The sequence below is a fragment of the Triticum aestivum genome, chromosome 2D, assembly GCF_018294505.1.
Source record: "Triticum aestivum cultivar Chinese Spring chromosome 2D, IWGSC CS RefSeq v2.1, whole genome shotgun sequence".
Classification (NCBI taxonomy): Eukaryota; Viridiplantae; Streptophyta; class Magnoliopsida; order Poales; family Poaceae; genus Triticum; species Triticum aestivum.
The window spans coordinates 348767357-348778228 of NC_057799.1; the positions used below are offsets into that span (position 1 = coordinate 348767357).

General features: G+C 46.1%; 1 pseudogene; it reads right to left on the reverse strand.

The window, feature by feature from the left end:
- Positions 1–2933: 2933 nt before the first annotated feature.
- On the reverse strand, positions 2934–4803 carry LOC123049321 (uncharacterized; annotated as a pseudogene).
- Positions 4804–10872: the final 6069 nt, after the last annotated feature.

The following is a 10872-nucleotide window of genomic DNA, read 5'->3' on the forward strand; positions in this document are numbered from 1 at the left end:
AAAGACTCTGAAATAGCTGACGTTTGGCTCCTTACCAGTCAGGAGATCATATGATGTCTTCTTTAGGAACTTGTGAAGATAAACACGGTTGATGATGTGGCATGCAGTATCAATGGCTTCAGGCCAGAATTTCCTTGGAGTCTTGTACTCATCAAGCATCGTTCGTGCCATCTCAATGAGGGTTCTATTCTTGCACTCCATGATGCCATTCTGCTGAGGTGTATATGGAGCAGAGAACTCATGTGTGATGCCCAATGTATCAAGATAAGTGTCGAGGCCGGTGTTCTTGAGTTCTGTGCCGTTGTCACTTCTGATGTGCTTGATCTTGATGCCATAGTTGGTTGATAATCCCCAAGTGCAGGGAATCATCATAGCAATTCCCAAAGGTGGAAGTGATAAGTATGGAGTGTCGAACCCACAAGGAGCTAAAGGTAAGATCAATATTCTCTCAAGCCCTATCTGCCACTGATACGACTCTACGTGCACCGAACGTTTGCTTCCAACTAGAAACGAGAAATAAAACTACGTTGTGGGTATCAAGAGGATAACTTTGCATGATATCGGAGAGCTAAAATATAAAAGTAGGTGCTGTTATCATAAAGTTAGAGTATATTACTAAATATTATATATAGCGAGTGTGGAATAATGGTGGATCGGTGTGCGGAATTGTCCTAGGCAATCGTTAACAAGACCGATAGTCGTCATTGCAATTTCATATGAGGGAGAGGCATAAGCTAACATACTTTCTCTACTTGGATCATATGCACTTACGATTGGAACTCGAGCAAGCATCCGCAACTACTAAAGATCATTAAGGTAAAACCCAACCATAGCATTAAAGCATCAAGTCCTCTTTATTCCCATACGCAACAACCCCACTTACTCGGGTTTAAGCTTCTGTCACTCTAGCAACCCACTATAAGCGAATCATGAACGTATTGCAACACCCTACAGCGGGAATCCCTCACGCTTGCGCGACACGGAGTGCACCATAGGACAGCACCAAAGTAAAACATACAACTCGTACCAATCTGGATCATCAATCAACCCAAGGACAAAAGATATCTACTCAAAACATCATAGGATGGCAACACATCATTGGATCATAATATGTGGCATAAACCACCATGTTCAAGTAGGGATTACAGTGGGGTGCGGGAGAGTGGACCGCGTAAAAGAGATGAGGATGGTGATGATGATGGTGATGTTGATGAAGACGATCACTGCGGCGATGATTCCCCTCTCGATGGCACTCAGGGGCCACCAAGAGAGAGGAGGAGAGGTTCTCCCCTTGTGCTTCCTCCTCCATGGCCTCCCCCTAGATGGGGAAAGGTTCTCCCTCTGATCCTTGGCCTTCATGGCGATGATGGCCTCTCCGGGATACTCCTCCATGGCCACCGGTGATGAGGGCCCCCTCCGGCAGGGTGCCGGAGAGGGCCTAGACTGATATCTCATGGCTACAGAGGCTTGCGGCGGCGGAACTTCTGATCTAGGTTTCTTTCTGGAAGTTGGGGTATATATAGAAGAGTTTGGCGTTGATTTCACGTCAGGGGGGTCACCGAGGCATCCACGAGGTAGGGGGCGCGCCCTACCCCCCTGGGCGTGCCCCCCACCCTCGTGGGTGCCTCGGGACTCCCCTGGTCCACCTCCGGTGCTCCGTGGGCTTCTGGTCCAAAAATAGGCTCCGTGAAATTGCAGGTCAATTGGACTCCGTTTGGTTTCCCGTTTCTGCGATACTCAAAAACAAGGAAAAAACAGGAACTGGCACTGGGCTCTGGGTTAATAGGTTAGTCCCAAAAATCATAATACCACATATAAAAGCCCATTAAACATCCAAGATAGATAATATAATAGCATGAATACTTCATAAATTATAGATACGTTGGAGACGTATCATTGGTCATGGCACGATTGGCGAATCGTCTGAAGACATCCCGCACTTCAGTCTTGTAGAGAATTATGTGCACCCTTGTATATCTTGAATAATCATCAACACTGATGAAGCCATAGAGGCATGCAGTGGTAGTAAGGGTAGAGTAGTGAATAGGGCCAAATAAATCCATGTGAAGCAGCTCGAAGGGACGTGTCGTCGTCATGATTGTCTTCGAGAGATGCTTGGCCCTAGTCATCTTTCCGGCTTCACAGGCACCACACAGATGATCCTTCTTGAACTTGAAGCCCTCGATGCCAATAACATGCTTATTCTTCGCGAGAGTGTGCAAGTTCCTCATGCCCTAGCCTCGAATGCCAGAGCCAGCACTCTGAAGCTTTTGCTAGAAGACATACGACCAGCTGTGGTCCTGCGGAGAAATCTACCATATACAGATCGTCTTTTCGATATCCTTCGAAGACTAGAGATTTGTCAGATTCCATAAGCACAAGGCAACGATATTTTCCAAATATCACAATCATGTTCAGATCACAAAGCATTGAGACAGACATTAAGTTGAAACCAAGGGATTCAACAAGCATCACTTTATCCATGTGCTGATCCTTTGAGATTGCAACTCTACCTAGGCCCAATACCTTGCTTTTACCGGTATCAGCAAATGTGATGTGCCTTTTGTCAGACGGACGTAGGGTTGCATCCATAAGAAGACTTCGATCACCAGTCATGTGGTTAGTGCATCCACTATCCATAATCCACTCAGTAGCCTTCGGAGTTGTACCCTACAGTGCAGTTTGGGGGATAGGCTTCACAAAGAGAAGTGTGAAGCATAAACATTTGACGAACAAGCATATTATCAAAGTTCGGATCCTTGTTAGGGTAGATAGGATGATTGTCAAGAAATCCTGGGACGAAATACATAGTAAGAACGTTTTGGCACTTTATCATGCGTCCCACAAGATGTTTTAGGTCCCCAGCATAAGCGTCATAAGCTTTTGATTTCTGGCTGGAGACCATTCCCTGCAAAAGAGAGTTAATTCTTCTTAGGCACCCACATCTTCAGGGGTGGCTTAGAAGCAATGAGTCTAAGTGCAGCACCCGAGAACTTTGGCTTTGGAGCCCTAGCAAATAGCCTTGCAGGAGGTAATAATACTCATAAGAATAAGCAGAAAAGTTCTTGGTCTTATGAACATAGCGGTTTGATGAAACACGCTCATATTCATAAGTCTGAGTATGGTTTCCCTGCAAAACATTGGCGTTAGTGTGACCCTGCCGGGTCCTTTGTCTGTATGAAGCCTTTGGACCATATGAAGCCTTTGGTCTGGGGTTGGTCTTCTTCCCAGGTGGTGTCATGATGATATTCACAGGAAGATTCTCAATACAGCTTTTGGGGACCCAGATCTTCTTCAAAGGTGGTCCATTCCTGCAGTTAGTACCAATATACCTAGCACACACTTCACCATTCTGATTTTTGAACAGTTTATAATTTGCATCAAAGGATTCATCAATGATAATAGGGTTAGCACAAGTGAAGCCAGATGAGGTAGATGGATCCACTGAAGGTCCCTTTGCAGCAAACCATGTGGTTTTGGGGTACTGCTCAGGTTTCCAGTATGAACAATCGACATTCATTTTCCTCTCAAACCCAACACCCTCTTTCCTAGGGTTTTGGTTCAGAATCTGTTTCTTGAGGACATCACATAGTGTCTGATGCACTTTGAGGCTTTTGTACATCCCTGTTTCAAGCAATGTCTTCAACCTAGCATTCTCATCAGCAATAGTAGTGGTATCCTCAGAAGAGGGATTAGTTACCACATCAGCAGTTGAAGATATTGCAACAGTAGCAGCAGTAGAACATTCAGCAACAGAGACAACATTATCACGTCAAGACATTTTAAACATGGTGGCTCAAAGTCTCCCTGAGCAGAACTGATCTGTTGAGCGCGAAGTGAATCGTTCTCTTTTTGAAGTTCTTCATGAGACGCTCTCAGATTCTCAAGTTCTTGCTTCCTTTGAAGATAATCATAGGAAAGCTTCTCATGAGTAGCTGAGAGAGTTTCATGATGACTTTCATGTTCTTCGTACCTAACGTGAAGATTTTTTATGTCTTCAATTAAGGACTGAGTTCGATTCATTTCCGCGTCCAACAGGTCATCGCTTTTGTCTAGCAACTTTTGAATATGTTCCATAGCAGCTTGTTGTTCAGTTGCAATTTTAGCATATGTTTTGTAGCTAGGTTTGGATTCACAATCAGAGTCATCTTCACTGGATGTTTGAAAGTAAGCATCGCGTGAGTTTACCTTGGCACCATGTGCCATGAAGCAGTAGGTCGGAGAAGATGGCTCGGGTTCGGGAGTCATTGTTTTGAGCGACTCTTTGAATTCGAGGAACCAGGGGTTCTGACATGTTCAATGACCTTCATAAACATCAGAGATCCGGTCCCATATAAGCTTTGCATTGCAGAGATGCATGATGCGCCTGAACTCGTCTCTGGACAGGCAGGAGCATATAATATCCTTCGCCTTGATATCCAGAAGAGTGTATTTCTGAATATCGTTAGCATGCGCCATCTTGCATAAATCGGTGAGGCCAATCTCCTTGACGGTCGAAAGCTCACTGTTCATCACAAAGAGGCACTTCCTCATCATAGCCTTCCGTTTGGGATAATCATGACCATAAAAAATGGGGCATGCAGCGGAGACCTTGATTATCCATGCAGTCGACATAGCTAAAACTCCAGGTGGTTAAACCGAATCACACAGAACAAGGGAGCACCTTGCTCTAATACCAATTGAAAGTGCTAGTTATTGACTAGAGGGGGGGGGTGAATAGGCATTTTTTATGAAAGTCTTCAAAACGTGAGGTCTTTGAAGACAAACAGTAGAAATGAACCTATTGATATGCAGCAGAAGATATAGTACACTAGACAAGCCATATTCAAGTAAGCAATGTAGTGAAAGCACGAAGACTATTAGTAGCTAGGTAGTACGGATCAGGAGGGAAGACAGTATGAAGCCGAACAGGAAATAGTCTTCACTCAGTGAAGTCAAACAGATCAGACAAGCAAGCAATGAATTCACGAAGACAAACAGTAAAGTAAAGGGAAGTGGGGGATAGAACCAGTTGCTTGGTGAAGATAATAAGGATTTGGTAGACCCGTTCTAGTTGCTGTGACAACTGTACGTCTGGTTAGGGAGGCTGAGATTTAACTCAGAAGACCACATCTTCACCTTATTCCCTTGAGCTAAGGACACCCAGTCCTCGCCCAATCACTCTGGTGAGTCTTCAAGGTAGACTTCCAAACCTTCACAGACTTAGTTCACCGGCGATCCACAATGGCTCTTGGATGCTCAGAACGCGACGCCTAGCTGGCTGGAGGATTCACAGTCCTCAAGTGTAACAAGTCTTCAGGTCACGCGGACAGAAATACTTCAGTGATGCCTAACACTCTTTGGCTCTGGGTGTTTTGGACTTTGTCCTCGCAAGGATCTCTTTCTCAAATGATTCGGAGGTGGGTTGCTCTCAAATGACAAAAGACGTGCACTAACTCTGAGCAGCCACCAATTTATGGTGTAGGGGGTTGGCTATTATAGCCATGAGGCAACCCGACCTGATATGTCTGAAATGACCCTGGGTTACTAAGGAACCGACATGTGTCCAACAGTCGGATTTCAAACACATGCGACAGCTTTACTTGGGCTACAAGCAAAGATGACTCATCCAGCTCTGGATAAGATTTGCTCTCATCGTCTTCGCTCGAAGACATAGGATTTTGGTTGAGCATCACATCAGTCACTCTGACTTTGTTCATTTGGACCCCACTTAACAGTACGGTGGTTCCTATGACTCAACAAAGAAGAAAAGGAAACTACGAAACAAATATGTCTTCGCACTCCATAGTCTTCAAGTGAATGTCTTCACATGTCATAATCTTCATTGTGAATGTCTTCACGAACCACCATTGTCTTCAATGTCTTCACACATTTTTAGGGGTCATCTCTGGTAGGTAAACCGAATCAATAAGGGACTACTACCTGTGTTATCCGGAAATTCTCATGAACACATTAGTCCGTCAACCAAGTTTGTCATCAATACTCCAAAACCAACTAGGGGTGGCACTAGATGCACTTACACCGACCACCTCACAGCCCGTCTTTGTCCTCCTCCACGACCGGAGCTCCTCCCCGTCGTCGCTCGCCGTCCTCCTCCCCGAGCCCACTGCCTTTGCCCTACGACCCTATGGTGAGGCCACCGGCCTCTCCTCCTCTTCCCCTCTGTCCCGATGAACTTACCGCCACCGCGACCGCGCTCGCGTCCCCACGGCTACCTCGCGCCCGGGTGCCCGCCTGCCGCTCCCTGTGCTGGCCGCGCCCGGCTGCGCCCACCGCTTGCGCCGCCGCAGCTCCCGCTCCGCTGCTGCCATACCCCCCGCCTCGACCGTTGGACCCGCCGTGGCCCCCCGCTGCTAGCCTGCGCACCACGCGCCTCGCCTTGGCGCTCCCCTGCGGCCGCAGCCGTCACCGCTGCTTCTACTTCTTCTTTGGTGCGCCGCCGCCGCCGACTGCTATCTCGGCGCCGCTCGGGCTCCCTCTGGCTGCTACCTCCCCGTCCCGCTGAGGCCGCGCCCAACCCCTCACCGCCGGCCCCAGGCCACCGGCCTCCCCCTGCTCTGGCGCCCTGCCGGGTCCGCCCACCTCGCGCGCCCCTAGGCGTGCGCCCTCTCGGGCTATGCTCCGCGCCCGTGCCTGATGTCTACTACGCAACTTTATTCTTATAGACACGTGTTGGGCCTCCAAGCTCAGAGTTTTGTAGGACAGTAACAATTTTCCCTCAAGTGGATGACCTAAGGTTTATCAATTCGTGGGAGGTGTAGGATGAAGATGGTCTCTCTCAAATGACCCTACAACCAAATACAAGAAATCTCTTGTGTCCCCAACACACCCAATACAATGGAAAATTGTATAGGTGCACTAGTTCGGCAAAGAGATGGTGATAAATGTGTAATATGGATGGTAGAAATATATTTTTATAATCTGAATAAATAAAAACAGCAAGGTAGCAAATAGTGAACGGGCACAAAAACGGTATTGCAATGCTTTAAAATGAGGCCTAGGGTCCGTACTTTCGCTAGTGCAATCTCCCAACAATGCTAATATAATTGGATCATATAACCACCCCTCAAAGTGCGATGAAGAATCACTCCAAAGTTCCTATCTAGCGGAGAACATAAGAATAAATTGTTTGTAGGGTACGAAACCACCTCAAAGCTATTCTTTCCGTTCGATCTATTCAAGAGTTCGTACTAAAATAACACAAAGCTATTCTTTCCGTTTGATCTATCCTAGAGCTCGTACTAAAATAACACCAAAGCAAATTCATATTCATAATACTCAATCCAACACAAAGAACTTCAAAGAGTGCCCCAAGATTTCTACCAGAGAAACAAAGACAAGAACGTGCATCAACCCCTACGCATAGATGACCCCAATGTCACCTCGGGAATCCGTGAGTTGAGTGCCAAAACATATATCAAGTGAATCAATACGATACCCCATTGTCACCTTCAATTGCAAGACATATATCAAGCGTTCTCAAATCCATAAAAGTATTCAATCCGATAACAACGAAATCTCAAAGGGAAAAACTCAATTCATCAGAACAATATAGAGAGGGGGAAACACCATATGACTCGACTATATCAACAAACATGCGATACATCAAGATCGTGACATCTCAAGAACACGAGAGAGAGAGAGAGAGATTAAACACATAGCTACTGGTACAAACCCTCAGCCCCGAGGGTGGACCACTCCCTCCTCATCGTGGTGGCCGCCGGGATGATGAAGATGGCCACCGAAGATGATCCCCCTCTGGAAGGGTGCCGGAACGGGTTCTAGATTGGTTTTCGGTGGCTACAGAGGCCTGCGGCGATGGAACTTCTGATCTAGGTTAACCCCAAGGGTTTTTGGAATATTTGGGAATTTATAGGGTAAAGATGGGGTGCGGGAGGCCACCGAGGTGCGCACAACCCACCTGGGCGCGCCTGGGCCCCCAGGCACGCCCTGGTCAGTTGTCCCCCCCTCGGGGCACCCCTTAGGTGCTGCTCTAGCCCATTGGTGGTCTTCTGGTCCATCAAAATCCACAAAAAAATTCGCGGTGTTTGGACTCCGTTTGATATTGATTTCCTGCGATGTAAAAAACAAGCAAAAAACATCAACTACCACTGGGCACTGGGTCAATTGGTTAGTCCCAAAAAATGATATAAAGTTGCTATAAAATGATTGTAAAACATCCAAGAATGATAATATAACAGCATGAATACTTCATAAATTATAGATACGTTGGAGACGTATCAGTGCCCGCTAAGGCCACTGGCCCTATGACAAGTGTGGCCCCGCCCGTTAGAACGTTATAAAAAGAAGAAAGAAAAAAATAATTAATTAATTAATTAAGTAATTAACTTAATTAATTCTGTTAGTTAACTAATTAAACTTAATTAACCTATCAGTTAATCTTAATCATATGTTAATTACGAACAGACTATGACGAACGGGCCCCACTTGTCAGTTTGACTGGTCAACGGTCAACTTTGACCGCTGATGTCATGATGATGCCGTAAGTCTTTTTCAAAATAAATAAATAATAATAATCCTAGTAAATGAATTAAAACTTTGGAAAATCATATTAATTAATCCGTAACTCGGAAAATACTTTGTACATGAAAGTTGCTCAAAACGTCGAGACGAATCCGAATACGTAGTCCGTTCATTCACCACACGTCCCTAGCATAGCGAACATGCAACAATCCACTTCCGGTTCATCTGTTCGGAAACGTCAAACACCGGGAATACTTTCCCGGATGTTTCGCCCCTTTGCCGATATCACCTACTACCGCGTTAGGGCACACCTAGCACCGCTATTTTCTTTGTCATGCATCGTCATGCATCTGTTTGCAATTTATTCATTGTTTCTTCCCCCTCTTCTCTCCGGTAGACTATGAGACTGACGCCGCTGCTGCCCCGATCAACTACAGTGTTGACGACCCCTTCCTTCTCTGCTGAGCTTCCAGGCAAGCTCCTCCCTCTTGATCAACCCGATATCGCCTATCCCTTCTCTCTACTGCTTGCATTAGAATAGTGTAGCATGTTACTGCTTTCGGTTAATCCTATTCTGCTGGATAGCCTGTCTTTGCTACTACTGTTGTTACCTTTACCTACAATCCTAAATACTTAGTATAGGATGATAGTTTATCATCAGTGGCCCTACATTCTTGTCCGTCGGACATGCTATAGTACCGGGCCGTGATCACTCGGGAGGTGATCACGGGTATATACTTACATACATCTTATATATGATACATGTGGTGACTAAAGTCGGGTCGGCTCGTAGAGTACCTGCGAGTGATTCATGGATTGGGGGTTTAAAGGACATTTGTCCCTACGGCCCTCTGAGTGGATCTTTGTGGCGGAGCGACAGGTGATACGTCTCCAACGTATCTATAATTTTTCATTATTCCATGCTATTATATTATCCGTTTTGGATGTTTAATGGGCTTTAATATACCTTTTTATATTATTTTTGGGACTAACCTATTATCCGAAGGCCCAGTGCAAATTGTTTTTTTGCCTATTTCAGTGTTTCGCAGAAAAGGAATATCAAACGGAATCCAAACGGAACGAAACCTTCGCGAGGATCTTTTTTTGGAACAAACGCAATCCAGGAGACTTGGAGTGGACGTCAAAGAAGCAACGAGGAGGCCACGAGGCAGGAGGGCGCGCCCAGGGGGGTAGGCGCGCCCCACCCTCGTGGGCCCCTCGTAGCTCCACCGACCTACTTCTTTCGCCTATATATACTTTTATACCCTGAAAACATCCAGGGGAGCCACGAAACCACTTTTCCACCGCCGCAACCTTCTGTACCCGTGAGATCCCATCTTGGGGCCTTTTCCGGTGATCTGTCGGAGGGGGATTCGATCACGGAGGGCTTCTACATCAACACCGTAGCCTCTCTGATGATGTGTGAGTAGTATACCACAGACCTTCGGGTCCATAGTTATTAGCTAGATGGCTTCTTCTCTCTCTTTGGATCTCAATACAAAGTTCTCCTCGATCTTCTTGGAGATCTATTCGACGTAATTCTTTTTGCGGTGTGTTCGCCGAGATTCGATGAATTGTGGGTTTATGACCAAGATTATCTATGAACAATATTTGATTCTTCTCTGAATTCTTATATGCGTGATTCAATATCTTTGCAAGTCTCTTCGAATTATCGGTTTAGTTTGGCCTACTTGATTGATCTTTCTTGCAATGGGAGAAGTGCTTAGCTTTGGGTTCAATCTTGCAGTGCTCGATCCCAGTGACAGAAAGGGAAACGACACGTATTGTATTGTTGCCATCGAGGATAAAAAGATGGGGTTTATATCATATTGCTTGAGTCTATCCCTCTACATCATGTCATCTTGCCTAATGCGTTACTCTGTTCTTACACTACAAAAAAAGACACATCCGTGACATTTTGGGCCGAACGAAAAAAATTCTGTCATACATATGACACTTCTATGACGATAATTGTGACAAAACCTGGTATCATCATAGATGTGGTGGGCTCCTACTTCTATGACAAAAAATCATGGCAGAAAATGGGCTTTTCGTCCTGCGCGGGCCGGAGACGCAGCTGCATGACATTCTTTGGGCCGTCCATGACGGAAAAAACCGTGGTAGAAGCGAGGGGGAGGAAAATTTCGGGGAGTTCCCGGTTACGGTGGGAGGTCGGGGGCCGAGCGATGCGCGTTTCTCTCGTACACGTATGCGCGTGTGTGCGAGGCGTTAGCTCTAACTAAACCTGAGCGAGGAGTTGGGCTCTAACTGAACCCGAGCGATTGCACTGCAGGTTATGCATTACTGAACCCGAGCGATTGATCGATGGCTGTTAACTGAACCCAATCGAGTGATTCCTTCACTACTGCTGCTAACTGAAGCCGATCG